The following is a 26,435-nucleotide window of genomic DNA, read 5'->3' as shown; positions in this document are numbered from 1 at the left end:
CGATCTCCTGCTCAAGGCTTAATATCTTTTTGCATAGTTCCTGTTTGTTCTCCTGCAAGAGGCGAAAAGGGATAAATTCGATCTTAGGTTTCTTTGCTCTATCGGGGAGGCTTGAGTTTTTGAACTCCACATGCATGTCCCTAGGATGAGGTAATGGGACTTCATCTTCATCTAAGCTCGTCTCCTCCTTTCCCCTAGGATCATAGTCTTCTTCTTCCTCCATGGTCCAACCACAATGCTCCAAGTCCCCATAGACCTTAGGGTCTACAAGACAATCAGCCACATAGCTTTCTCCCTCCGAATCCTGGGACGACATATTGCTCTAATCTGCGGCAGAAACAACTCAAAACAAAAATAGAGGATTTTGTCGTGGAACCGTGGTCAAAACCTTCGGGAGATACAAGAAATATCGTGCAAGAAAACAGAGTCCGGAGGGCGCACGAGGTGCCCACGAGGTAGAGCACGTGCTTAGTGGGGTAGGGCATGCCCTCCACCCTCATGGATTCCTCGTGTCCTCTCCGGACTACTTCTTATTTTCCTATTTTCTTAAGTATTCCAAAACAGAGAAAAATTGCTGTTAGAATTGTTTCAGAATCAGTTTACTTACTGAGGGAGTCTTGAACTAAGGGGTCCTCGGGCATCCGGCCTGTTGGACATGGGCCGGACTGATGGGCTATGAAGATACAAGACCGAAGACTCACCCGTGTCAGGATAGGACTCTCCTTGGCGTGGATGGCAAGCTTGGCGTTCGGATATGAAGATTCCTTTCTTTGTAACCAACTTCGTACAACCCTAGTCCCCTCCGGTATCTATATAAAACAGAGGGTTTAGTCCGTAGAGGCAACCATAATCATATATGTCGGATTTCGGGTTCCGGCAAAACCCCCGAGGTTCGAACACTTGGGTGCGCACAAAGATCTCTCCCCCCTCTAGCTCGCACTCTGTATGATCTCACGGCCTAGCTCGACGAACCCAAAGAAAGAGAGACACAAGATTTATACTGGTTTGGGCCACCGTTGTGGTGTAATACCCTACTCTAGTGTGGTGTGGTGGATTGCATCTGGGGCTGAGGACGAACAGTTACAAGGGAAGAACCGCCTCCCGAGGAGAGGTGTTCCTGTGCTTGGCAAACTTGTCTGGTGGCCTTGGTGGAATGGATCCTATCCAAGATGAGATCCCTCGCCTATGGTCGTGGCTAGTCCTATTTATAGAGGCCCTGGTCCTCTTCCCAAATATTGAAAGGGAAGGGATCCCACAATGGCCAAATCCGAAGGGAGGCAACCAGTACGAGTTATCCTGACAAAAGTAGTCTTCGCCTGCCAAAGGCTCTGGTGGTGACGCCGTCTTGGGCTCCACAGAGACCTCTGTCCTACCGTCCTGCTAGTCCTGGTCTTGTTGCACCGATACAGAAACCTTTGCCTGATGCCTCAAGACTCCTCGCCTGCGCTTGCCTCTTTAGCACCAAAGAGGAAATGAGGACACTGCGCGCGCGCTGGCGCCCGCCTGGCTCCAGTCGTCATGGCTTGCATCATAGGAACCTCGCGAGGTGTCCCTTGCCTTGATCTCTCCGCCCCTCGCGAGCCAGCCTGGTGAGGCAGCCCATGAGGAGGTCTTGCATCGTTCGCCTCGCAAGGCTTGGCCCCTCGCGAGGGTCTTGAGTGTTTGCTAGTGAAGATGGGCTGTACAGGGCCGCTGGGGGAGCCACGCCGCGGGCCGCAGGCAGGCAAGTCTGGGGACCCCCGTTCCGAGAAAGGCGACAGTAGCCCCTGGGACCAAGGCGTGCTCGGGCTTGGCTTCAAGGCGAAGCCAAAGGGCAAGTGCGGAGCGCCACGGGCCCCAACAGCCTGCGGCCATGGTTGGCGCGTGGAGACTGATTGGACGTGGGTGTCTCTGCTTCCCCACGCTGCCCCGGCAACTGCCCTTCTGACAAAAAGGCCGGTGCGGGCAATGCTTGCCTTCATTACTTTCCTTCGTCTTGCTCCAGATCCCCTTTCTCGCTCCTTGCTTCCGAAATCTCCAGATCTGCTCCAATCCCCTTCCGAGCTTCCGACCAATGGCGCCTCGAAAGCCTAAGGCCGTTTCGCCGCCTTCCTGGTACGAGCCGGCTCTGGACGCGCCCAATGTCTCAGAGAAGAACCTCGCCGTCACGCGCCTGCTGACGGTGGGGGAAAACAACGAGAAGGGGAAGACCGAGCTCTGGGCCGTCTCTGCCGTGCTGGAGGGAAAGAGCTCCTTCTACCCCTTCTTTATGAGCAGCGTCGTCGCGGGCCTGGTTCCCCCCTTCTCCGACTTATTCTACTCCGTCCTCCAACATTACAGGTTGCAGGCCCTCCATCTCCATCCCAACTCTGTTCTTCTCTTGTCGATCTTTGCCTTCTACTGTGAGGCGTATGTTGGGGTGATGCCGTCCATGGCATTGCTGCGCCACTTCTTCTTCCTCTGAATCAACGACGGCCACACCACGGGGTTTGCCAACTTCGTCGCAGCCGGCAAGGCTAACGCGATCTCGAAGGCCGGAAAGAAGGCCGATGGCTTCAGGAGCAAGTCATCATGATGGATGCCAAATGTGTCCACTCACGGTTAAAGCTACCGATGGAGATACCCCAGTCTGACGAGGGGTGGTCCTGCGTGAATCTTACTGACGAACGGGCAAAGTCGATGCTAGAAAAGATGACCGCTGACTTGAGGCTGGGCAACACAAAGGCGGCGGAGCTGACGGGGGCCATGCTCCTGAGGGAATTCTTGGTGCTATGGGTGGCTCCTCTCTAGGCGCGCTCGTGCCCCTTGTGGACGCTCGGGGACGGAGAAGACAAGCTTCGCTTGAGCCCGGAGGCCTTGTCTGAAGAGGAGCTGGCTGTAGCTCTCCGCCTCGTGGTCGGGGACGACCAGGAGTATCCGCCGAATGCCCATGTTCCCTTGTTCCTTTGAAAGGACGGGGCATAGGTCGTGGCCGCCATGCCCACCTTTGACGGGCGCGGCCTGGTACCGCCGGCGCTCCCAGTGGTCCTGATGGCGACGGCGATGGTGGACGTGTCTTCTGGCGATTCCCGTGGGGATGGGGAAGAGGAGGAGGACGAGGAGCGCGACCTGGAGGCGACCCTCGAGGGGATGGGGAGACCTCCCCCTTGCGCAGGGCCGACATCCTCCACCTCCTGCCTGACAACGATGACGAGGCCGACGTCCTCCCGGAGAGGGGGGAGCCGGCCGTGGTTCCGACGAAGGGCAGGTCGGCGCTACTCTCCCGGGATGATGCTCCCGCCTCAACACCGCCTGGAGTTGCTTCCTGTCCATCTCTGTCCCTGCTTCTGCTCCTGGAGCCCGCGCGCCTGCGCCTCAGGACACGAGGCTCTCCGGCTTCAAGCTTACAAAGCAGAGGGACTAACCGCGGTGGACTAGTAAGTGTTCTTGTCCTGCCTTGTCCTTGCTTCTGATGCTCGTCATTGACTCTTCTTTGTTGTGCAACTAGGCCGACGCCCGCGGCGAAGAAGAGAAAGGGTGACGAGGTGGTGCTGCTCGAGCCCAGATCGCCTCCTGCGGCCGCGCCCCTCTCCATGGATAAGGGCGGCGACGGCGCTCGTGCTTCTCCAGCCTGATCATCCTCGCTAGTCCTGGAGGAGCATCCTCGGGAGGAGTCAGCTCCCGAGGCCCCGCCGGCTCTGGAGGTGCCAACGTCCGGGTCGGGCGTTGGGGTCCCCAATGCTCAGGAGCTTCTGGCTTCCCGGGCCATGGTGACGTCATCGCCGCCTCCTCCTTCTGCCGCATTGCTGTCTCCAAGTTCTTCCGCCTCTCCTGACGTCCTAGAGCATGCTCTATCTGTGATGGCCCTACTGCGAGAAGATCTTCAAGGAACCGACCGTAGCCTGGTGGCCGGGTGCCTAGAGCTGGTCTCTGGCTAGCTTCACTCCGATGTGTCCGTTCGGGCGACGCTGAGCCAGGCTGCCGTCGACTCCAAGAAGGACAGGGAGGCCGTCACCCAAGCTATGGCTGCCCGCGAGGTGGTGCTGAAGGATGCCGGGGCCGCCCAGGACCGCTGCAGGTCGCTGGAGGCCGAGCTGGAGACCATGCGGAGGGAGCGCGCGAAAGAAGCCCGAGGCCACAAGGTGGATGAGGAGAAGATGAAGGTCCGAGATGACACCGTCAAGGATCGCGATGCCGAACTGGAGCAGTTGGCGAAGGCACAGGCCATAGAGTGCAGCCGGCTGGAGGAGCTGGAGCAGAAGCTGAAGGCAGAGAAGGCCGAGCTTGATGCCAACGCAAAAGGTCCTGGCCGAGGACCGCACGGCCTTCAAGCTCCTTGAGGAGAGGTCTCGGACGGCGCTACAGTCGCTCTACGAGAAGGGCTTGGAGGAGCCGCTGGCCGCTAACGATGAGGGCCCCACCCAGCTGCATCCTTATCTGGTCGGCGCGCTGGAGGACGTCGTGAGCGGTATCGGCCCCATGGCGGAGGAAGAAGCTCGCGTTCTTTCCTCAGTCGCGCTGACGCGCGTCTTCAGCCACCTCCATCTCCACGATCCTGCCGCCCGCCTTGACGAGCTGCTAGAGCCCGTGGACGACAAGCGTTGCGCTGCCACTGCTGCAGCTGTGAAGGGTCAGGTGGGGGCCCTACTAAAGAGGTTCTGCGCCTTCGTTCCCGCGCCCCCAACCGGTGATGCTGCTAATCCTGCAACTCCGGCCGGTGGCACAGGCAAAGGCGGCGCTGTCGAAGGAGAGGCATCCCTTGCAGGCAACGGCGATGTCCAGGGATGACTTGCTGGCGACTCCTTTCCTGTTCAGTTTCTGCAATGTGCACCATCTCTCGTGGAGGCGTTAAACTCGCGTTTGGTTTCAGGAGAACAATATGTCATGTAATATTTGCTTTGAAATTATGCGATTTCCTTTCCATTTGCTTTACGTTCTACATCGCCAGGGCCCCACCCCGTGCATACCTCAGCCGCCATTGGACCGTCCGGATCACCAAGATGGACCAAGGAGTGAGGGGCTACATGATCAGTTAAGCTCCTGAGTCGCGATGCTCAAGAGGCCCGCTTGACCCGCAAACAACCTATAGAAAGGAGATCTGGGAGTAGGCCTAGTGTTCTACGTCAGCAGGGCCAGACCCTGCGCATACCTCAGCCGCCATTGGGCCAACCGGATCACTGGGACGGACCAAGGAGTGAGGGGCTATGTGGTAAGTTAGAATCCTGAGTCGCGAAGCTCAGGAGTCCCCCTTGATGTTCAAACGACCTTCGTACCTTGGCTCCGCTTGGGAGGGCGCGCGACGACCAGGTCCGAGGGACCTGGGAGGGTAGCATATGATTTGGCGTGACTCGAGCGCAGCCCTGATGCCCAGCCCCCTCGCACGACACTCCCGAGGGGAGGTGTTGCAATGAGGCCAGACACTGAGCCCGTGAGGCCGCCCTCAGTTGTTTATCACCAGCGCGGAGCATAGCGCTTCCGTACTTGCACGAGCATAGCCGCTCCTCAGCAATTTCGACTGCCAGCTCGGAGCATGGTGCTTCCACGGGCACGTGGGCGGGGACTCCCTACTGCGGAGAGCCCCCGGGGCGTGTACAGCCCCGCCCTGACAAGTGGCTTGCACAGAAGGGCTAGACGAGGTGTGTCTGGGCACTCGTGAGCCAGCGCGGGACTCACGAGGCCCTACCTCAAGGCGGGTTGCGCCTAGTCTTGGTTCTTGATGGCTGTGACGTTCCTGCGAGATGGTTAGACAACCTGGGCCGAATGACTTTCCTGAGGTTATCGCAGGAGAAGGCCAAGCACCAACGACCCCAGGAGGTGACGTGAACGGGGCCGGCCCGCCAGACAGAGCTCAGCCGCTGGATTTATCGACGCTCTAGGGACGGGCCCGAGCACAGACGCTGTGCCTAGCCTTCTTATGCGAAGGATCCTGAAGAAAGACGATTGACGCGCGGCTCCCATGGTGGGCAAAAATCAAGCAGGTGATAACCATAGATAGATTATGTATGAAAAGCAACCGGCTTAGGTAAATGTGAGAATGATATATGCCACTGGGTTGGACCTGAGCGGCCTAGGGATGATGTAGCCCGAGGGGTGCCCCCAGCAGGGTGAACTAAAGATGCCAGCAGATACATGCCGTAGGGACTGGCCCATGCGGCCTAGGAATGGTGCAGCCCAGGGGGCGCACCCAGCTAAATGAACTTGGAAGAATGTTACCTGGTTTGGTTGTCGAAGGAGTGTTCGGGTAGCTGAAGACGCATGCTGAAGAAGTCGCTCCTCACGAGCCGTTGAGGCCCAGAGCCTCGGGAGGCTCTCGAGGCTCGGGTGGCCTCCTGAGGACCGCCTCCATCTGAGGGAGTCCTGGATTAGGGGGTCTCCGGACAGCCGGACTATATCCTTTGGCCGGACTGTTGGACTATGAAGACATAAGATTGAAGACTTCGTCCCGTGTCCGGATGGGACTCTACTTGGCATGGAAGGCAAGCTAGGCAATATGGATATGTATATCTCCTCCATTGTAACCGACCTTGTGTAACCCTAGCCCCCTCCGGTGTCTATATAAACCAAAGGGTTTTAGTCCATAGGACAACATACAATCATACCATAGGCTAGCTTCTAGGGTTTAGTCTCTCCGATCTCGTGGTAGATCAACTCTTGTACTACTCATATTATCAAGAATAATCAAGTAGGACGTAGGGTTTTACCTCCATCAATAGGGCCCGAACCTGGGTAAAACATCATGTCCCCTGCCTCCTGGTACCATCCGCCTTAGACGCACAGTTCGGGGCCCCCTACCCGAGATCCGTTGGTTTTGACACCGACATTGCTGCTTCCATTGAGAGTTCCTCTGTGTCATCGCCGTTAGGCTTGATGGCTCCTTCGATCATCGATAGCGATGCAGTCCAGGGTGATACTTTTCTCCCTGGACAGATCTTTGTATTCGGCGGCTTCGCACTGCGGGCCAACTCGCTTGGCCATCTGGAGCAGATCGAGAGTTACGCCCCTGGCCATCAGGTAAGGTTTGGAAGCTTAAACTACACGGCCGATATCCGCGGAGACTTGATCTTCGACGGATTCGAGCCCCTGCCTAGTGCGCCACACGGCCACGATGAGCATGATTTAGCTCTACCATCGGACAGTGTCCAGGAGATCGCGCTGGCAACCGCTCCGACCCTCAATTCGGAGCCAGCTGCGCCATCCATGGGCGGGTGGATAGACCCCGCCACGGAGGCCGCACTGTCATCGGCGATCGAGCCGAGTATCGACCTTACCCTTCACGAGAGCCGTGATGCCAAACTACCGGATTCCTCCCCGGCCACGGACTCCGAACCGCCTGCGCCCGTGCCTATCGAATCCGATTGGGCGTCGATCATGGAGTTTTCCTCCGTGGTTATTTTTTAGCACTCGCCCTTCGGCGACATACTGAACTCATTAAGGTCTCTCTCCTTGTCAGGAGAATCCTGGCCGAACTATGTCCGGCAGGATTGGGTTGCGGATGACGAAGAAATTCGCCGCCCACCCACCACCCACTTAGTAGCCACTGTCGACGACTTAACCGACATGCTCGACTTTGACTCCGAAGACATCGACGGTATGGACGACGATGCGGGAGACGAAGAGGAACCACTACCCATGGGGCACTGGAAAGCCACCTCATCATATGATATATACATGGTGGACACACCCAAAGAAGGCAATGGCGACGAGACAACGGAGGATGACCCCTCCAAGAAGCAACCCAAGCGCCGACGTCAGCGGCGCCGCTCTAAGTCTCACCAAAGCAAAAGCGGTGACACCGACACATGAGATAACACCACTCCGGACAGTGCCGAAGACGACAACAATCCCCTCCAGCAAGATTTAGGGCGGAGGATGGAGAAGTCAGCCCTCCCGAGAGAGTGGCAGATGGAGAGGTGGAGGATGATAATTACATGCCTCCCTCCGAAGATGTGGCAAGCCTCGACGATGACGAATTCGTCGTGCCTGAGGATCCCGTCGAACAAGAGCACTTCAAGCGTCGGCTTATAGCCATGGCAAATAGCCTTAAGAAAAAGCAACAGCAGCTTCAAGCTGATCAAGATTTGCTAGTTGGCAGATGGACCGAAGTCCCTGCGGCTGAGGAATATAAACTCGAACGCCCCTCCTAGAGTTACCCAAAGCGTAGATTGCTCCCCCGACTTGAGGAGGAAGCACTCAAACCTACATCTCCAGCATATGATGCGGCTTACCGGCCACCTCGTGGCCGCGATAGAGAGGCATTTCAGCCAAAAGCTTAGCCTGCACTCTGACGCCACTCAAATAAAAATGTCAAGGCATGGGGAAATACGCCAGACCTACGAGACGTATTGGAGGACAAAACAAAACATGCAAGACCAATCTACGGATCACAAGGGAGCGCCACAATGCGAGATGATAACCGTCACGCCGGATACAGTAAAAGTAAATCCGGATGGCCCGAACATAGCGGGTAAGACTCATTTGAGCTACGTCGCGATATAGCCCAGTACAGAGGCACCGCACACCCCCTATGCTTCACAGACGAAGTAATGGATGTCCAAATCCCAGAGGGTTTCAAACCCGTAAATATCGAATCATACGACAGCACAACAGATCCTGCGGCCTGGATCAAGGATTTCCTCCTGCACATCCACATGGCCCGCGGTGATGATTTACACGCCATCAAATACCTCCCACTCAAGCTCAAAGGACCAGCTTGGCATTGGCTCAACAGCTTGCCAGCAGAGTCCATTGGCTGTTGGGAAGATCTGGAAGCCGCATTCCAAGACAACTTCCAGGGCACTTATGTGCGACCGCCAGATGCCGATGACTTGAGCCACATAATTCAGCAGCCAGAGGAATCGGCTAGGCAATTCTAGACACGGTTCCTAACAAAGAAGAATCAAATCGTCGACTGTCCGGATGCAGAGGCCCTAGCAGCTTTTAAGCATCACTTCCACGACGAGTGGCTCGCCCGACACCTTGGCCAGGAAAAGCCAAAATCTACGGCAGCCCTCACGACCCTCATGACCCGCTTTTGTGCGGGAGAAGATAGCTGGCTGGCTCGTAGCAATAACATATCAAAGAACCATGGTACTTCGGATACCAAGGATGGCAATGGCAGGTCACGTCGCAACAAACACAAGCGCCGCATTAACAGCGACAATATAGAGGATACGACAGTCAATGCCGGATTCAAAGGCTCTAAACCCGGTCAGCGGAAAAAGGCATTTAAAAGAAGCACTCCAGGCCCGTGCAGTTTGGACCGTATACTCGATCGCTCGTGTCAAATACACGGCAGCCCCGGCAAGCCAGCCAACCACACCAACAGGGATTGTTGGGTGTTCAAGCAGGCCGGCAAGTTAAATGCTGAAAACAAAGATAAGGGGTCACATAGCGATGACGAGGAGGAGCCCCGGTAGCCGAACATCGGAGGACAAATGAGGTTCCCCCCACAAGTGCGGACAGTGAACATGATATACACAACCCACATCCCCAAGAGGGAGCAGAAGCGTGCGCTAAGGGACGTATATATGTTGGAGCCAGTCGCCCCAAAGTTCAACCCATGGTCCTCTTGCCCGATCACCTTCGATCGCAGGGACCACCCCACTAGTATCCGTCATGGCGGATTCGCCGCACTGGTCCTAGACCCAATCATTGACGGATTTCACCTCACTCGAGTCCTTATGGATGGCGGCAGCAGCCTGAACCTGCTTTATTAGGACACAGTGCGCAAAATGCGTATAGACCCCTCAACGATCAAACCCACAAAAACGACCTTCAAAGGCGTCATACCAGGTGTAGAGGCCCATTGCAAAGGCTCAGGGACACTGGAAGTGGTCTTCGGATCCCCGGATAACTTCCGAAGCGAGGAGTTAATCTTCGATCTAGTCCCATTCCGCAGTGGCTATCATGCACTGCTTGGGCGAACCGCATTTGCAAGATTAAATGCGGTACCGCATTATCCATACCTCAAGCTCAAGATGCCAGGACCTCGGGGGGTCACCACAGTTAGTGGAAACACAGAACGCTCTCTCCGCATGGAGGAGCACACTGCGGCCCTCGTAGCAGAAGCGCAAAGCAGCCTCTTAAGGCAATCCACTAGTTCGGCGATTAAGGACCCGGACACCTTCAAGCGCGCCCGGAGTAATCGGCAGCAAGACCGCCTGGCACGTTCCGAGATCGCATAGCAATGCGGCCCCCACCCCAGTACCAGCCAAACGGCGAAATTTGTGCCATGCGTACATAGTTACGCATTGAAAATACCATGGGCACAGGTGGGGAGGGGGGGCACGACTACGGCACGCCCCAAGACGCGGCTCAACCGCACTAGGGGCTTCCCGATTTGTTATTTTTCTCTCTTTCAGGACCTTAATCTCTGGAAACCCTGTCCGGCAGTACGATTGCCGAACACATGATGCAGCAACCAAGGAGGCAGAAAGCTACGTCGCACCACGGAACTCCCTGGTGGTCTCTGACAACGAGTGAAATACTCGCTCTAAATACCATTCCTCAGCTTGCCCTTGGAGGGGACATGTCAAATAATCCTACTTTTTTCTTACCGCACCACTTGTATCATTCTGCTTTAACGCACCTTTTTGAATACACAATGCATAGCACTAAACTATTATTGCATTCTTTATTCTTTTTTTACATATACATATGTTCATTCATGACATCCAGCACCCGTACACTCTGGTACGGCCAATACGCTAGGGGCTTAAGCATACCCCATAATACGGTGTGAGAAGTCCGAACACTTTAGACAGTGCGGCACCCCGAACTTATAGCATTATATGCATCAGCTCCGAATCATGTCTTGGGTCAATAGTTGGGTTTGCCCGGCTCCCATGTTTTGGTACCTTACGTTCCGCTATATCGGCTAAGGTAGCACTGGGAGAACTACTGCGATTTTTCCCTAGTTCAGCTGGGCTAAGCACCTCAGTAGAGAAAGCTAAAACTGACTGTCATGATAAGGCAAGAGACTGGTCGCTGTTCGAGAGGTTTCGAGTCCCTAAAGACTTATGCCGCTTAGAGCGAGAATTCAGCTTTGTCCGGCTTAAGGCGTGTATAGCGCTCCAAATTCGGCCTTCCGAATACTAGGGGCTTTGCCAAAATTTAAAATTATAGAATTCTATGGCTAAGTGAGAGTGATAAAGCATTATAGTCCGATTGCCTTGTTCGTTGCGCTGAGCACCTCCCTCGAAGGACCCAAAAATGGGAACAAGAGTGCTCAAGTTTATCTCGAACACCCCAGCACTCGTGGCATGGGGGCAGAAGCCGACGACTAGCCATCTCTCAGATTTGATAAACAGCCGAACAGAAGGTAATATCTTAAATTCAAACAAGCGTTGCATAGCGCACACGAGCAAGTTCATTCAAATATTACATCTTCCGCACATTCGTCCACTACAAGACGGGCACCCTTCAGGACACCCTCATAATACATCTCGGGGTGGCGATGCTCCTTGCCCTGCGGCAGCCCCTCCTTCACCAGCTTCTCGGCGTCCATCTTGGCCCAGTGCACCTTCGCACGGGCAAAAGCCCGGCATGCAGCCTCGATGCAGACGGACCGCTTCATGACTTCCAGCCGTGGGCAGGCATCCACAAGCCGCCTCACCAGGCCGAAGTAGTTGTTGGTAAGGGTGTCTCCAGGCCACATCCGGAATATAAAGCCCTTCATGGCCTGTTCGGCCGCCTTGTGCAGCTCGACCAGTTGCTTCTCCATCGAGCTTCCCTCCTCGGCCTGGTAAAAATTTGCGGCATCCGACACGCCGCGGGGCAAATCCGCGAATGCTCCTGGAGAGCTCCAGACTCGGGTAAGTAACAAGTAATTTACTTTCACTCCTTGGCATTCTTTGCGCTCTCAAGGGCCGCGGCAAGTTCAGACTCTCGCATCTTCGAGTCAAGCTCCAACGCCTCGTGCTTCGTCACAAGAGCTCGGAGATCTTGCTGCACCTCGCCCACCCGTGCCTCTTGCTTTTCCCGCTCGGTGTGCTACTGGGCCGCTTTGTTTTCGGCCTCGGACAGCACTTGCTTCAGGGTCGCCACTTCAGTCGTGGCCCCTGGCAAATTCATGACGATCCTGTCATTTTCTAGTCGCATCTTTTTTGTATATATATACCTATAGACAAGGTATTACTTACCTTTGTTCTCCTCGAGCTGCCTCTTGGCAAGGCCGAGCTCTTTATCGGACCCCTCGAGGTCCTGCTTCAGTGCGGCGACCTCCACAGTCAGTGCGGCAGAGGTCAGCAGCGAAGCCTGCATACGCATATAGACATACTTATATTAGACTCCTGCAGATATTATTTGATCCTCTATTCGGCTTTTCTTTGTGAACACCAGACAGAGCATCAGGGGCTACTGTCTATGCGGTAATATTTTCCCTATATTTTAAATACTTACCTCAAAGCCTGTTAGAAGGCTGGCACAGGCTTCAGTCAGTCCGCTCTTGGCGGATTGAACCTTCTTGATCACCGCACTCATAATAGTGCGGTGCTCTTCGTTGATGAAAGCGCCGCGAAGCGCTCCCAGTAGGTCATCCGGTGCCTCTAGATGGACAGAGGTCACCGGCACGGGCGTCTTACCCCTTTTGGAAGGGGGGCGCCTGCCCGAGTCCAGAACCACTGGAGGTTTCGGCACGGTGTTCGGTGGAGAGCCGAACTTGGAGCCCCCGGGAGCCTTGCTCCCTTTGCTCGTGGAGTCCGGAAGGTCGCCTTGAGGCTCCTCCGAGACTGTCTCCCCCCGGCTCGGTGCCCCTTGAGACAATACCTCGCCATTGTCCATAGGGCAAGGGGAAGAGGCGGTCGAAAGTGGATCGCTATCCATATCCGACGAATCCAAGGAGCCGTCCGACGAGGATACGTCGATACGGGCTTGGGGCGGTCTGCATAATCATATTCAGTGATAGGAGAAGTAGTGCGACAAAGGTATGCTATGAGTTACTCTGGTATCCAAATACTTACGACTTCGCCAGGGGCTTGGCCCTGAGCAGCCACTCGTCTTCGCCTTCGGCGGAGGTGGTGGAGCAGTCCGGAAGAAGAGTCCTTCCCTTCTTGGACCCTTTGGCCTCCCCGGTCGGGGCGGCCTTCCTTTTCTTGTCTTCCCCGGTTGGAGGGGGAGCATCTTCATCTTCCTCCTCGTCTTCATGGGAGGAGTGTGTCGCGGAATTATCGGACGATGAGTCCGATACCACCTGGCACCGGGAACTCTTTCGGGTTCCCTTGGCCTTCTTCTTGGTCTTCTCCGGCACCTTATAAGGAGCCGGAGTCAGCATCTCCGTCAGGAGAGCATCCGCGGTGTCTTCGGGCAGGGGGCCGGACAGTCAATTTGCTCTGATGCCTCCACCCAGTCCTGTTAAAGGCATGGGAGCTCAGACCCCGCACATGGATAAGCTATGGGAAATAAATATCCTACCAGATGTACAGAACTTACCGGATTCGTAAGGCACTTCACACTTAGCCTGCGGTCCTCGGTGAGAGAGGGAGGGACCTCGGCGCCCTTGAACAGCACCCTCCAGACATCTTTGTGCGTCGTGTCGAAGAGCTCGCTTAGAGTTTGGTGCCGGGCCGGGTCGAACTCCCATAAGTTGAAATCCCGTTGTTGACACGGGAGCATCCGGCGGAAGAGCATGACCTGGACTATATTGACAAGCTTAAGTTTCTTGCTTGTCATGTTCCAGATACACTTCTGGAGTCTGTCCAGCTCCACCGATGAACCCCAGGACATGCCCTTCTCCTTCCAGGAAGTGAGCCACATGGGGATTCCGGATTGAAACTCGGGGGGCCGCCACCCAGTTGGTGTCGCGCGGCTCGGTGATGTAGAACCACCCCGATTGCCACCCCTTTACGGTCTCCACGAAGGAGCCCTCGAGCCATGCAACGTTGTGATTTTGCCCACCATGGCTCCGCCGCATTCCGCTTGTTGGCCGCCTACAACCTTCGGCTTGATATTGAAGGTATTCAGCCATAGGATGAAGTGGGGCCGTATGCGGAGGAAAGCTTCGCACACGACGATGAACGCCGAGATGTTGAGGATGAAATTCGGGGCCAGATCATGAAAGTCCAGCCCGTAGAAGAACATGAGGCTGTGGACGAATGGATGGAGGGGAAACCCCAATTCGCGGACGAAGTGGGGGACGAAAACCACCCTTTTGTGAGGTTCCGGGGTAGGGACGACCTGCCCCGCGGCTGCAGCCGGTGCGCGATGTTCGCGGCTAAGTATCTGACTCCACGCAACTTTTTGATGTGCCCCTCCGTGATGGAGGAGGCCATCCACTTGCCTCCCACTCCAGACATGTTTGGAGAGAGTTGAGGAGGAGGATGCGGACTTGGGCGCTGGAGCTCGAATGCGCGAGAATGGATGAGCAAGGAGGAAGAAGGCGTGGGTAGAAAAAGGTGAGATCTTATCGCTTTATAAGGGCGGACTAAACTATACGCCTCCACTAGCCTGGTAAAACTTGCTTATCCCCCAAGCCCCGTAATTGATGGCACGGTTGGGTTACCCACATCCGTATTGATGAGAATCCCGTAATAATGGGAACACGATCTCTGCCTTGACAAGACGTGTCAAGAAACCATCTCGCGTTATGTGCGGGGCTGGTTAAAGAAAAACGGTTCGAATAATTACCGGACCATGGCATGATGTCATTCTGCCAAAACGTGTCAGTAGATTGGATTTGTGGAAATATTATTATCTCTACGGTGGTATGTGGAACTTATTTTACAGGGTCGGACACTATCCTTGTATTCAAACTCTTCTGTGGTGTATTCGGAGGAGGAACCCGCCTTGCAATGCCGAAGACAACACTGCGCGCCGGACTCATCGTCATTGAAGCCTGGCTCAGGGGCTACTGAGGGAGTCCTGGATTAGGGGGGACTCCGGATAGCCGGACTATATCCTTTGCCGGACTGTTGGAGTATGAAGACATAAGATTGAAGACTTTGTCCCGTGTCCGGATGGGACTCTACTTGGCGTGGAAGGCAAGCTAGGCAATACGGATATGTATATCTCCTCCTTTGTAACCGACCTTGTGTAACCCTAGCCCCCTCCGGTGTCTATATAAACCGGAGGGTTTTAGTCCGTAGGACAACATACAATCATACCATAGGCTAGCTTCTAGGGTTTAGCCTCTCCGATCTCGTGGTAGATCAACTCTTGTACTACTCATATTATCAAGAATAATCAAGTAGGACGTAGGGTTTTACCTCCATCAAGAGGGCCCGAACCTGGGTAAAACATCATGTCCCCTACCTCTTGTTACCATCCGCCTTAGACGCACAGTTCGGGATGCCCTACCCGAGATCCGCCTGTTTTGACACCGACACCATCTCTGGCAGGATTGCGTGATGCCTGGCCTCCTGACCTGCCAGGATGATCCACAGATTGCGTAGGAAGGCGGCAGCCACACTTGGCAGGCCGAACGGTATGTGAACGTGGCTGTGAGGTGGACCCTCACACCGGCCAGCACGTGAAGGCCAGAAGCGCTCCTGAGATGCGCCCATGTTGAGCCCTGGGATGTCGATGCAGACGCGCAGCTCACCACCCTCGCCTGGGTGGGGAGCAACGCTAGGTGGGCGGCGGTCACCGCGTATGGATCTTGCTTCCTGAAGCTCCTGAGTGGCCTTGATGATGAACTCCTGAGCGCTGGGTGCTCCTCGCCCGGTGCCCTCCTGAGGGAAACGTGTCGCGAAGCATGCCTCCACGTGATGCTCGAGCGCCTCCCTCGTTACGGTGGCCAGGTCTGAGGCCCTCCAAAAGAGAGCCCCCGTGCCCTGCCCGAGGAGGGCGCTAGGCGCGCCTCCGTATGCGCGGGAGGGAGGCTCCCTAGGCGCGGGCACCGATCCTGAGGGGGCGTCGCTGGAGGCGCTGCTCTCCTAAGGCCCAGAGCAGAGTAGCTGCTTCTTCTTCTTGGGGTTGGCCTCAGGTGGGTACTACGCACCCACGCCATCAGGGTCTTCGATTGATGCAGCCTGGAAGGTGCGCTCGAGGGAGCACACCGCGTCTCTTTCTTCGTAGGGGACTGTAATGATTCCGCTGCTTCCCGGCATCTTGAGGACGTTGCAGCTATGGTGGGTGACTGCCATGAATTTGGCTAGCACCGGGTACCCGAGGATGGTATTGTACGGCAGGCGGATGTGGCCGACGTCGAAGTCGACGAGCTCGGTGTGGTAGTTGTCGCGCTGACTGAAGGTGACAGGGAGACGAACTTGCCCTATCGGGGTGGTGGAGCCGTCAGTCACTCCTGAGAAAGGCTTGGTGGGATGGAGCTGATCGTATGGCACTTGAAGGTTGTCGAACAACTCAACGGACAGAACACTGGGCCTAGCGCCGCCGTCGATGAGGGTCTTGGTGACTTGGACATTGCTGATGACAGGCGAACAGAGCATCGGGAGAACGCCGGCGGTTGCGCACACTTGAGCTGGTCCGCCGAGCTAAAGGTGATGGCGTACTTGGACCATCTGAGTGGGCGCGTGGCCCCGAGCTTGGGGAGGGCTGCATTCACCTCGCGGGAGAACTGCTTGAAGATGCACTGGGAAGCTCAGGCTTGAGCGCCACCCAAGATGCAGGCGATGGCACGCGGCTCCTGGAAGACCCTAGCCCCTTCGTCCTGTTGACGGTCATCGTTCCTCGTTGACAGCGGCAGTGGAGGGAGACCAGGGTTACCCTGAGGACGGTCCTCGCGAGGCTGGTCCCTCCAGGCGCCCTCACGAGGCTGGTCCTGCCAACGATCCTCGCGAGACTGGTCGCGCCACTCCTAGCGGGGCCCGCGGTCGTCCCAACGTCCTCCACCTCGTCCACCTCCTCGGCCGTAGCCCCGGTCGTTGCGCTCGGGGCGTCGACCGAAGCGTCCATCTCGAATGGCCCTGAGCTCTTGACAATCATTGGTGTTGTGGGTGCGCATGTTGTGGAAGGCGCAGAATGTACGGCTGCCCTTGGAAGACTCGGGAAGATCTCGGTCGCGCTTGGTGTCCGGTTCTTCCGCGAGTACGGCCACCCCTTTGTGATTCACGTCCTTGACCTTGGCCTTGTTTTCCTCTGGATCCGCAGCAGGGAGCTCGAGGAGGGAGAGACGCCCCTCCTCAGCTCTTGCACACTTGGTTGCTATGTTGAACAGCTCCAAAGTCGTGCACAACTCCTCATGGATGGCGAGCTCCTCCTTCATCTTGATGTCGCGGACGCAGTCGGAATACGCTGAGATGATGGCCTCGTCTATCACCTTCGGGATCTTGAGATGCATGCTGTTGAAGTGCCGGATGTACTTTTGCAGGGTCTCTCCCGGCTGTTGCTTGATGCAGCGCAGGTCACCCGCGGACCGGGGGCGATCGCGAGTGCCCTGGAAGTTGGCGACGAAGTGGTTGCACAACTCATCCCAAGAGGAGATCGAGCCTGGGGGCAGGTTCAGGAGCCATGAGCAAGCGCCATCCTTGAGAGCCATGGGAAACCAGTTCGCCATGACCATTTCGTCGCCGCTGGCCGCCTCTATGCTCAGCTCGTAGAGCTGCAAGAACTCCGCAGGGTCAGGGGTGCCATCATAGCGAGGAGGAAGATCTGGCTTGAACTTGCCTGGCCAGACGATGCTACGCAGCTCGGGAGTGAAGGCGCGGTAGCCTACCTTGGCCACCGGGGCCCGTCGTGGAGGCGGGGCTTGATCTTGGTGTCCCTGCGCCGCCATGGCAAGTGGCGCATGGCCCCGCCGCAGCAAGCGATCCTGATGTGGCGGTGCTGGGAGTGGTGGAGCGTTTTCTCGCGGACGGTGAACCTCTTGGCAGCTTCTTTGTTCGTGCGCGGGCACACGAAATGGTGGATCACGCCGCAGGGCCGCACACCGTGGAGCAAGGATGCCGTCCTGACGCGGAGGAGGCGGGGCGCTCCATGAGCCGCACGCCTCGGCACGAGGGCACCATCTTGGTGCGGAGGGGGCGGAGGTGCTCCGTGAGCCACATCGCCCGCAGCCGGGGCGGGCGAGGCAGCGAGAGGGATGGTGCAGGAGAGCCCCCCGCGGTGCTGATGAGCTCGGCATTGCGGTCCAACCAGTCCTCATAGAGGTCATTGACCGGGCGGTAGCGCAGGAGCTCGCGTGCCATGAGCAGCGTGGCTTGCGCGTCCGTGGGTGCGCGGCGAGCATGAGATGATGAGCTGGCCGGAGTCAGCGATGGGGTGGCGGTGCGGCCATCTCGACGAACGGAGGGGTGCAACGAGGAAGCTTGCTCCTCGTTTGCTGCCAGGCCGGTGGCAGCGTTGGCGGCAGGTGACAGAGAATGACAGGGAGGCCCGCTGACAGGGGCTATATGAGAAACATGGGTGGCGAGGGCGGCCCGACGCTCAGTGCGGGCCTGTCATGCATCGTCCATGAGCTTGGTGGAGTGGCGAAGCACGGATCGACGAAGAGGAAAGCTTAAGCGCACCCCTACCTGGTGCGCCAACTATCGGATTTCGGGTTCCAGCAAAACCCTCGAGGTTCGAACATTAGGGTGCACACAAAGATCTCTCCCCCCTCTAGCTCACACTCCGTATGATCTCACGGCCTAGGTCGACGAACCCACAGAACGAGAGACACAAGATTTATAATGGTTCGGGCCACCGTTGCGGTGTAATACCCTACTCCAGTGTGGTGTGGTGGATTGCCTCTTGGGCTGAGGAAGAATAGCCTCCCGAGGAGAGGTGTTCTTATGCTTGGCGAACTTGTCTGGTGGCCTTGGTGGAATGGATCCTGTCCAAGATGAGATTCCCTGCCTATGGTGGTGGCTAGTCCAATTTATAGAGGCCCTGGTCCTCTTCCCAAATATTGAGCGAGAAGGGATCCCACAACGGCCAAATTTGAAGGGAGACAACTAGTACGAGTTATCCTGACAAAAGTAGTCTTCGCCTACAAAAGGCTCGGGTGGTGACGCTGTCTTGGGCTCCATGGTGACCTCTGCCCTGCCATCCTGCTAGTCCTCATCTTGTTGCACCGACATGGAAACCTTTGCCTGATACCTCGGGACTCCTTGCCTGCGCTTGCCTCTTTAGCACCAAAGAGGAAACGAGGACACTGAGCGCACTGGCGCCCGCCTAGCGCCTGCCTAGCTCCAGTCGTCATGGCTTGCGTCATAGGAACCTCGCGAGGTGTCCCTTGCCTTGATCTCTCCGCCCCTCGCGAGCCAGCCTGGTGAGGCAGCCCCTAAGGAGGTCTTGCATCATCCGCCTCGCAAGGCTTGGGCCCTCGCGAGGGTCTTGAGTGTTTGATGGTGAAGATGGGTCGTGCAGGGCCGCTGAGGGAGCCACGCCGCGGGCCGCAGGTAGGCAAGTCTGGGACCCCCGTTCGCAGAACGCCGACAATATAGGCTAGAATTCTAGGGTTTTAGCCATTACGATCTCGTGGTAGATCCACTCTTGTAACCCCCATACTCGTCAATATTAATCAAACATGACGTAGGGTATTACCTCCATCAAGAGGGCCCAAACCTAGGTAAACTTCGTGTCCCTTGTCTCCTGTTACCATCAACCTCAGACGCACAGTTCGGGACACCCTACCCGAGATCCGCCGGTTTTGACACCGACATTGGTGCTTTCATTGAGAGTTCTGCTGCGTCGTCTCCAAGAGGTTCGATGGCCCCGTCGATCATCTACAATAATGCTGTCCAGGGGGAAGTTTTTCTCCCCGGACAGATTTTCGTATTCGGCAGCATCGCATTGTGGGACAACTCGCTTGGCCATCTAGAGCAGATCGATAGTTACGCTCCTGGCCATCAGGTCAGGTTTGGAAGCTTGAACTATGTTGCCAATAACCGCAGATACTTGATCTCCGACGGGTTCGAGCCCATGGCAGCCGCTCCCTGCCACCCCGATGAGCATGACCTAAATCTGTCAAAGGACCATACCCAGGAGATAGCACCTGTGAGTGCTCCGGTCCCAGATCCAGAGCAGGTTGCGCCACCCAAGGACGGGAAGCTCAACCCCGCCACAGGAGCCGCAGATTCAGCGGTGCTGGAGACGCACACAGACCCAACTTCAAACATGACCTACGTCATCGGAACCTCAGATTCGTCTCCGGCCACAGGTTCCGAACTTCGCGCGCCCATGTTCGTCGAGCCCGATCAGGCATCGGTCGTCAAGTTTAGCGTCGCGGACATCTTCCGGCACTCACCTTTAAGCAATGTGCTAAACTCATTAAAATCCCTCTCCTTAGCAGGTGACTCACAACCGAATTATATCCGGCTCGAACTAGGGGTTGATGATGGGGAATTTTGCTTCCCACCCACCTCCCACTTCATAGCCACCGTTAAGGACTTCACCGACATGCTCGATTACGGCTCTGATGACATCAATGGTATGGACAACGATGCCGGAGAAGAGGAGGCCCAAAACCCGCTGCTTATCAGACGCTGGATGGCCAACTCCTTGTATGATGTGTACATGGTGGATACACCCAAAGAGAATAGCGGTGATGACAATGAAGACCCAGTCGAGGATAAACCTCCTGAGATACAACCAAAGAGCTGACATCAGCAGCGCTGCTCCAAGTCACGCCGTGGAAAAGACAGCAATACCGGCACAGAAGAAAACAATACCCCGAACGATGCTGAAGATAATGAAGACCCCGTTAAGCCAACTTCAGAACAGGACGAACGGGAAGACGGGCAAGTTAGCCCTGACGAACAGGCCGTAAACAAAGACTTAGAGGACAGTACTTATCTTCCGCCCTCTGAGGATGAGGAGAGCCTCGTCAATGAGGATTTTATCGTGCCTGAGGAACCTCTCGAGCAGGAGCGCTTCAAGCGCCGGCTAATAGCCACTGCAAGGAGCCTGAAAAAGAAGTAGCAGCAGCTTCAAGCTGACAAAGATCTGCACAACGATAGACGGACCCATGTCCTGGCAGCCGAGGAACACAGCCTCGAGCACCCATCCAAAATTTATCCGAAGCGCAAATTGCTACCTCAATTGGACGATGAGGCACTGGAGCTTGTACCGTCAGCACATAATGCGGCTGATCGACCACCACGTGGCCGAGACAAAGCGGCAACTCAATCCAAACATCAGCCCGCACTACCTCACCATAAAGGCAGAGATAAAACATCTTGGGGACATACATACAACCTACAATAGGACCTGGACGGTAGAGCAGGTCAGATCAGATTGATGGATCGCGGTGGCATGCGTCGACGGGCGACAATGGCTATCTAGCCGGACGCAACAATCATAATCATGCCCGGGCCAAAAACCGCAGGCGGACTCTATCTGAGCTATGTCATGACGTAACCCGATATAGAGGCGCCACACTCCCCCTTTGCTTCACCGATGAAGTAGTGGATAATGAATTCCCAAAAGGGTTTAAACCCATGAACATCGAATCGTACGATGGAACAACAGATCCCGCGGTATGGATTGAGGATTTTCCTCTCCATATCCAAATGGCCCGCAGTGATGATCTCCACGCCATCAAATACCTCCCACTGAAACTAAAGGGACCAGCACGACACTGGCTTACCAGCCTTCCAGAGAACTCCATTGGCAGCTGGGAGGACCTGGAAGACGCCTTTCGCGATAACTTCCAAGGTACATATGTCCAGCCACCAGATGCCGATGACTTAAGTCACATCATCCAGCAGCCCAGAGAGTCAGCCAGGAAGCTCTGGACTAGATTCTTAATTAAAAAGAACCAAATTGTCAATTGTCCGGACGCGGAAGCCCTCGCGGCCTTCAAACACAGTGTCCGGGACGAGTGGCTCACCCGCCACATCGGTCAAGAAAAACCAAAATCCATGGCAGCCCTTACCGCTTTGATGACCCGCTTTTGCGCGGGAGAAGAAAGCTGGCAAGCTCGTAGAAGCAACAACGCCAGCGATCCGGGTACTTCCAAAGTCCGAGACGGCAACGGCAAGCCACGACGCAATAAACACAAGCGTCGTAGTAATAACGAAGGAACGCAAGACATGGCGGTCAACGCCGGATTCAATAGCTCCAAACCCGGTCAACGGAAAAATCCATTCAAGGCAAATAGAGATGGACCATCCAATTAAGACAAGATAGTGGATCGGCCCTGCCAAATTCATGGCACCCCCGATAAACCCGCCAATCATACCAATAGAAGCTGTTGGGTCTTCAGACAAGCCGGCAAGCTTAATGCCGAACACAAGGGGAAGGGGTCGCCTAGCGACAGCGATGACGAAGAGACTCGCCCACCAAACACCGGGGGTCAGAAGCAATTTCCCCCCGAAGTAAAAACAGTAAACATGGTATACGTGATGCACACCCCTATAGGGGAGCACAAGTGCTCACCACGGGACGCCTATGCCATAGAGCTGGTCCCCCAACATTTAACCGATGGGCGGCCTGCCCGATCACTTTTGATCGCAAATTCAGTATCCGTCACGCGGGTTCAGCAGCTCTGGTCCTCGACCGAATTATCAATAGGTTCCATCTCACGAAAGTCATTATGGACGGCGGCAGCAGCCTTAATCTACTCTACCAAGATATGATCCGCAGAATTGGCATTGATCCTTCAAGAATCAAGCCCACCACAACTACCCTCAAGGTAGTAGTATCTAGCGTAGAAGCTCACTGCACGGGCTCCATCACATTGGAAGTAGTTTTTAGTTCGCCGAACAACTTCCGGAGCGAAGGCTTGACCTTTGATATTGCCCCAGCCGAAGTACAAAGCGGCCTCATCAAGCCACGTATCTTATCGGCCATTAAGCCACCGGTCCCTATTAAACAGGACCGATCAATATTAGGGCTGGTTTAGCAGTTCAGCCTCCGTCATTCGCCTCATATACCCATGAAGTCTGTACCGCGCATACATAATTATGCACTTAAAATACCCTGGTCATCGGCGGAGGCACAATACGGTCAGGCCTACAAGCACTCCCATAGCCTTTTTTTCTTTTCTAACCATTTTTTTATCTTTTACCGCAGTTGGCTCAAAGGTTGGCCATCTCACGGACTCTTTCAGAGTTCGGCTTCATACACTTACTCAAAGGCTATTCCTGTTAAGGAGTCCTTTCACCGAGGCAAGGCGGCGCAGACGTGCGACAGGAGGTCCAAATAATTTTTTGTAGACCGCACTCTCTATTTCAAGCCTGTAAAGTGCCTTTTCCTCATCCTTCGACCCCCGGCATGTCAAATAGCCTGGGTTGTGGCGTTATTATCTGTAAAATGGTGATTGACGTATCAAGGAGGTCCCAGTGAACATAATCCGTATTCAGTATTCGTTTTTTCTACAGAACTGAATTTTGCTTCTTCGGTTGTTTCACACACGCACCTCGGCACAAATTGCCAGCGGCTCGATATGGTAACAAGTGGGTCACCGACAAGTCGGAACAGCTTTATAGCACACTTCGGCATCACAAGTTTGGCCTTATATGCATCAGCTCCGAATCATGTCTTTGGTCAATAGTTGGGTTACCCGTCTCTTGTGCTTACTACCTTACGTTCCGCTCTATCAGCTAGGGTAGTAAAGGGAGAACTACTGCGATTGTGTCTCCGGTTCACCTGGTCAAGCACCTCAGTACAGAAAGCCGAAAACTGACTATCATGATGTAGCGAGAGCTAGTCAACCACTCGATGACTTATCAGAATCTTTCGCGATTCCTTCTGTATTACACGAAGGACCGTTCTTAAGGTCACCTATGTAACACACCGTATTGGGATAACCGCGTACATACCAGGGGCTATATCGTAGACCCACCGTCAAACTCCTACGGCTAAGTGAAAGTGTTAAAGCCCTATAGTCTGATTGCCTAGTTCGCCGCGTTGACACCTCCTTCACGGACCAAGACGTTGGGCCAAGAGTGATCAACTGCTTTTCCGAACACCCCTGTATTTTATGCGTGGGGGCCAAAGCCGACGACTGGAAAACATTCAAATTATAAAAAGATGGCCGCACAGGAGGAACCCTAAATTTTAGGCAAAAGTATAAAAAAACATAGCCTTAATATATCATAATATTGTTTTTTACAATCTTGGTACATTCACTCGAAGATCATATCCTTCGAGCACTGACCCTCTATCAAGCAGGAACCCTCTAGGACATCTTCAAAATAATGCTCCGACGTGTGTTTGTCCTTACTCCCGGGTGGACTCTTCGCTGCAATATCGGTGGCCTTCGTCTTGGCCCAATACGTCTTGACATGGGAAAAAGGCATCCATGCACCTTCAATGCACACTGATCGCTTCACGACATCGATACATGACACCACATCCACAAGACACTGCACCAAACCGAAATAACTATTCGGAACTGGCTCAGTCGGCCACAGCCAGACCATGACGTCCTTCATGGCAGAACCAGATATCTTGTGGAGCTCGGCCCACTGGGCCATCTGTTCGTTCAGCAACAGCAGGCACTTTGGTGTGCCGAATAGTGACCAGAAAAGCTTCTCCATTGCACAGCCTTCTTGCGCTTGGTAAAACTACGCCACATCAGAGGCACTCTTAGGCAAGTCCAAGAATGCGTCTAGAGAGATCCACATTTGATTAAGCGGGGCATACTTCGGATCGCCGAATTTAGTCTGTAATAGAAAGGGCTTACCGGCCGCTATCTCCCCGGCTTGCAGGATCTCCTCCCGATCTGCTCTCGACTCGGATCGTGCCTCTCTCGCATCTCATAAGGCCTTCTTGAGTTCGACTATTTTGGCCTTGTTCTGCTCCTCGAGTGCTTGGCATTTGCTAGTGGCATCCTTTAGATCTTGCTCTATGGAAGATATTCTCTCTTCACACTGGTGCCGAGCAGCCTGTTCGGCCTTTAACTCCTCATCTGCCTTCTTGGCAGCCACATCACTCATCCTGACTTGCTCCTTGGCTGGACGAGCTCAGCCCGCAGGGTCTCAACCACGGCAGCAGCATCCGCAGGTATGCATATTTCAGTATATAATTCTCAGCTTCATGCTCATATTATTATACATACGTATACCAATTGTCCCAAAACATACCTTGCGCCTCGTCAAGCTGCATGTTAATAAACGTGATGTCGTCATCCACCACATCAAGTTTCTGCTTCACATCTGCAACCTCCGTAGCACGGGCAGTCGCCGTGGATGAAACAACGTCTGTTCCACTTAGTTAGATTATTTCCTGGGCATATCTGTTTTGATCTTATGATTGCCTCCTTTCGGACGCCACCAGAGTCTCAGGGGCTACTATCTATACACGGGTGTATTTTCTATGGAATTGAAGATATTACATTGCATAACTCAAAGCCTCTTAGTAGGCTCGTGAAGGCTTCATTCAATCCGCTTCTCGCGGACAGAATCCTCTCAGCTACCGTACCCATCAAGGTATGATGTTCCTCCGAGATGGACGCATGTTGCAACACGCCCATCAAGGTATTCAGCGCCTCTTGATTCCTGGAAGTGGTGATGGGAGTACGGACTCCCTTCGAAGGGATGTGTTTGCTCGACTCTAGAATCGTCTCCGGCTGTAAACCGGATAGTTCAGGGCCTTTATTGTTGGTCCCCGAAGGGGCTGCATGCGCCGAACCCTGGGCCACCGAAGTATCACCTTCGGGTGCGGCCTTCATTGTCCTCGCACCACTTGTTGATCAGGAGAGGTCCCTCAGGACGACACCTCAAAGTCGTCCGCCCTATTGGGCGAGAGGGTCTGGGGAGGCGTCTCGCTTTCCATCATCTCCGGAAGAAGATCCCCCGAGGTGGAGGACTCTTGAGGAAGACTGCGCGCGAGACTGCGAACATATATTTCAGATGTTGACCTTGTAAGCGGAAAGGAATGGGATATGTTTAGGACACCTTTGTTCACTTACAATTCGGCTAAAGGCTTGTCCTTACGGAGGAACTACGCGTGAACATCGTCTTCCGAACCCGAACCGCCTGGCAAGGACATCTTCCTTCGCTTAGAAGCGCCTTCCTCCCAATCTCTCCGGACATAGCGTTTGGTGTACCTCTAGAATGGAGGCCGCCTCTGGCCTTCTTTTTCTCCCCCTTGTCCTCCTTCGTCGGCACTTGATATGGCACCGGAGCCAGCATCCTTGTTAACACAGGATCCGCCGAGTCTTCGGGAAGAGGGGCTGAACACCTAATTTGTTCCACCTTCTTTATCTAGCCTTTTGCGAAGATGTTTTCTCAGTACTACGGGATATTTAACTAAGTTGTGTTTGGGAGTCGAAGTGCTCACCGAGGTATCCAGATGTTTGCAGTCGAGGCTGATGTCTTCCGTGGTATCTGGCTACTGCCTCCGTGTCCCGAAGAATAAGTTCCACATTCCTTTGTGCATCATGACGAAGAAGTGCTGAAGGGTCTGTGGTCCTCCCGGATTGAACTCCCACATGCAGAGGGGCCATCGCTGGCACGGCAGGACCTGGCAGACTAGCATTACCTGGATTATGTTAATGAAGTCGGTGTCGTTTTCAAGGAGGCTCCGGATGCGGCTTTGTAGTGTATTCACTTCGTCAATGGATCCCCAGTCCAGCCCCTTATTAATCCATGATGTGAGCTGCAATGGAGGGCCAGGAGAGAACGCAGCTGTTGCTGCCCACTTGGCACGACGAG

This window comes from Triticum urartu, chromosome 4A (genome assembly GCF_056163025.1).
Source record: "Triticum urartu cultivar PI428250 chromosome 4A, HENAU_Tu73, whole genome shotgun sequence".
Classification (NCBI taxonomy): Eukaryota; Viridiplantae; Streptophyta; class Magnoliopsida; order Poales; family Poaceae; genus Triticum; species Triticum urartu.
Note: the sequence above shows the minus strand (reverse complement) of the source record.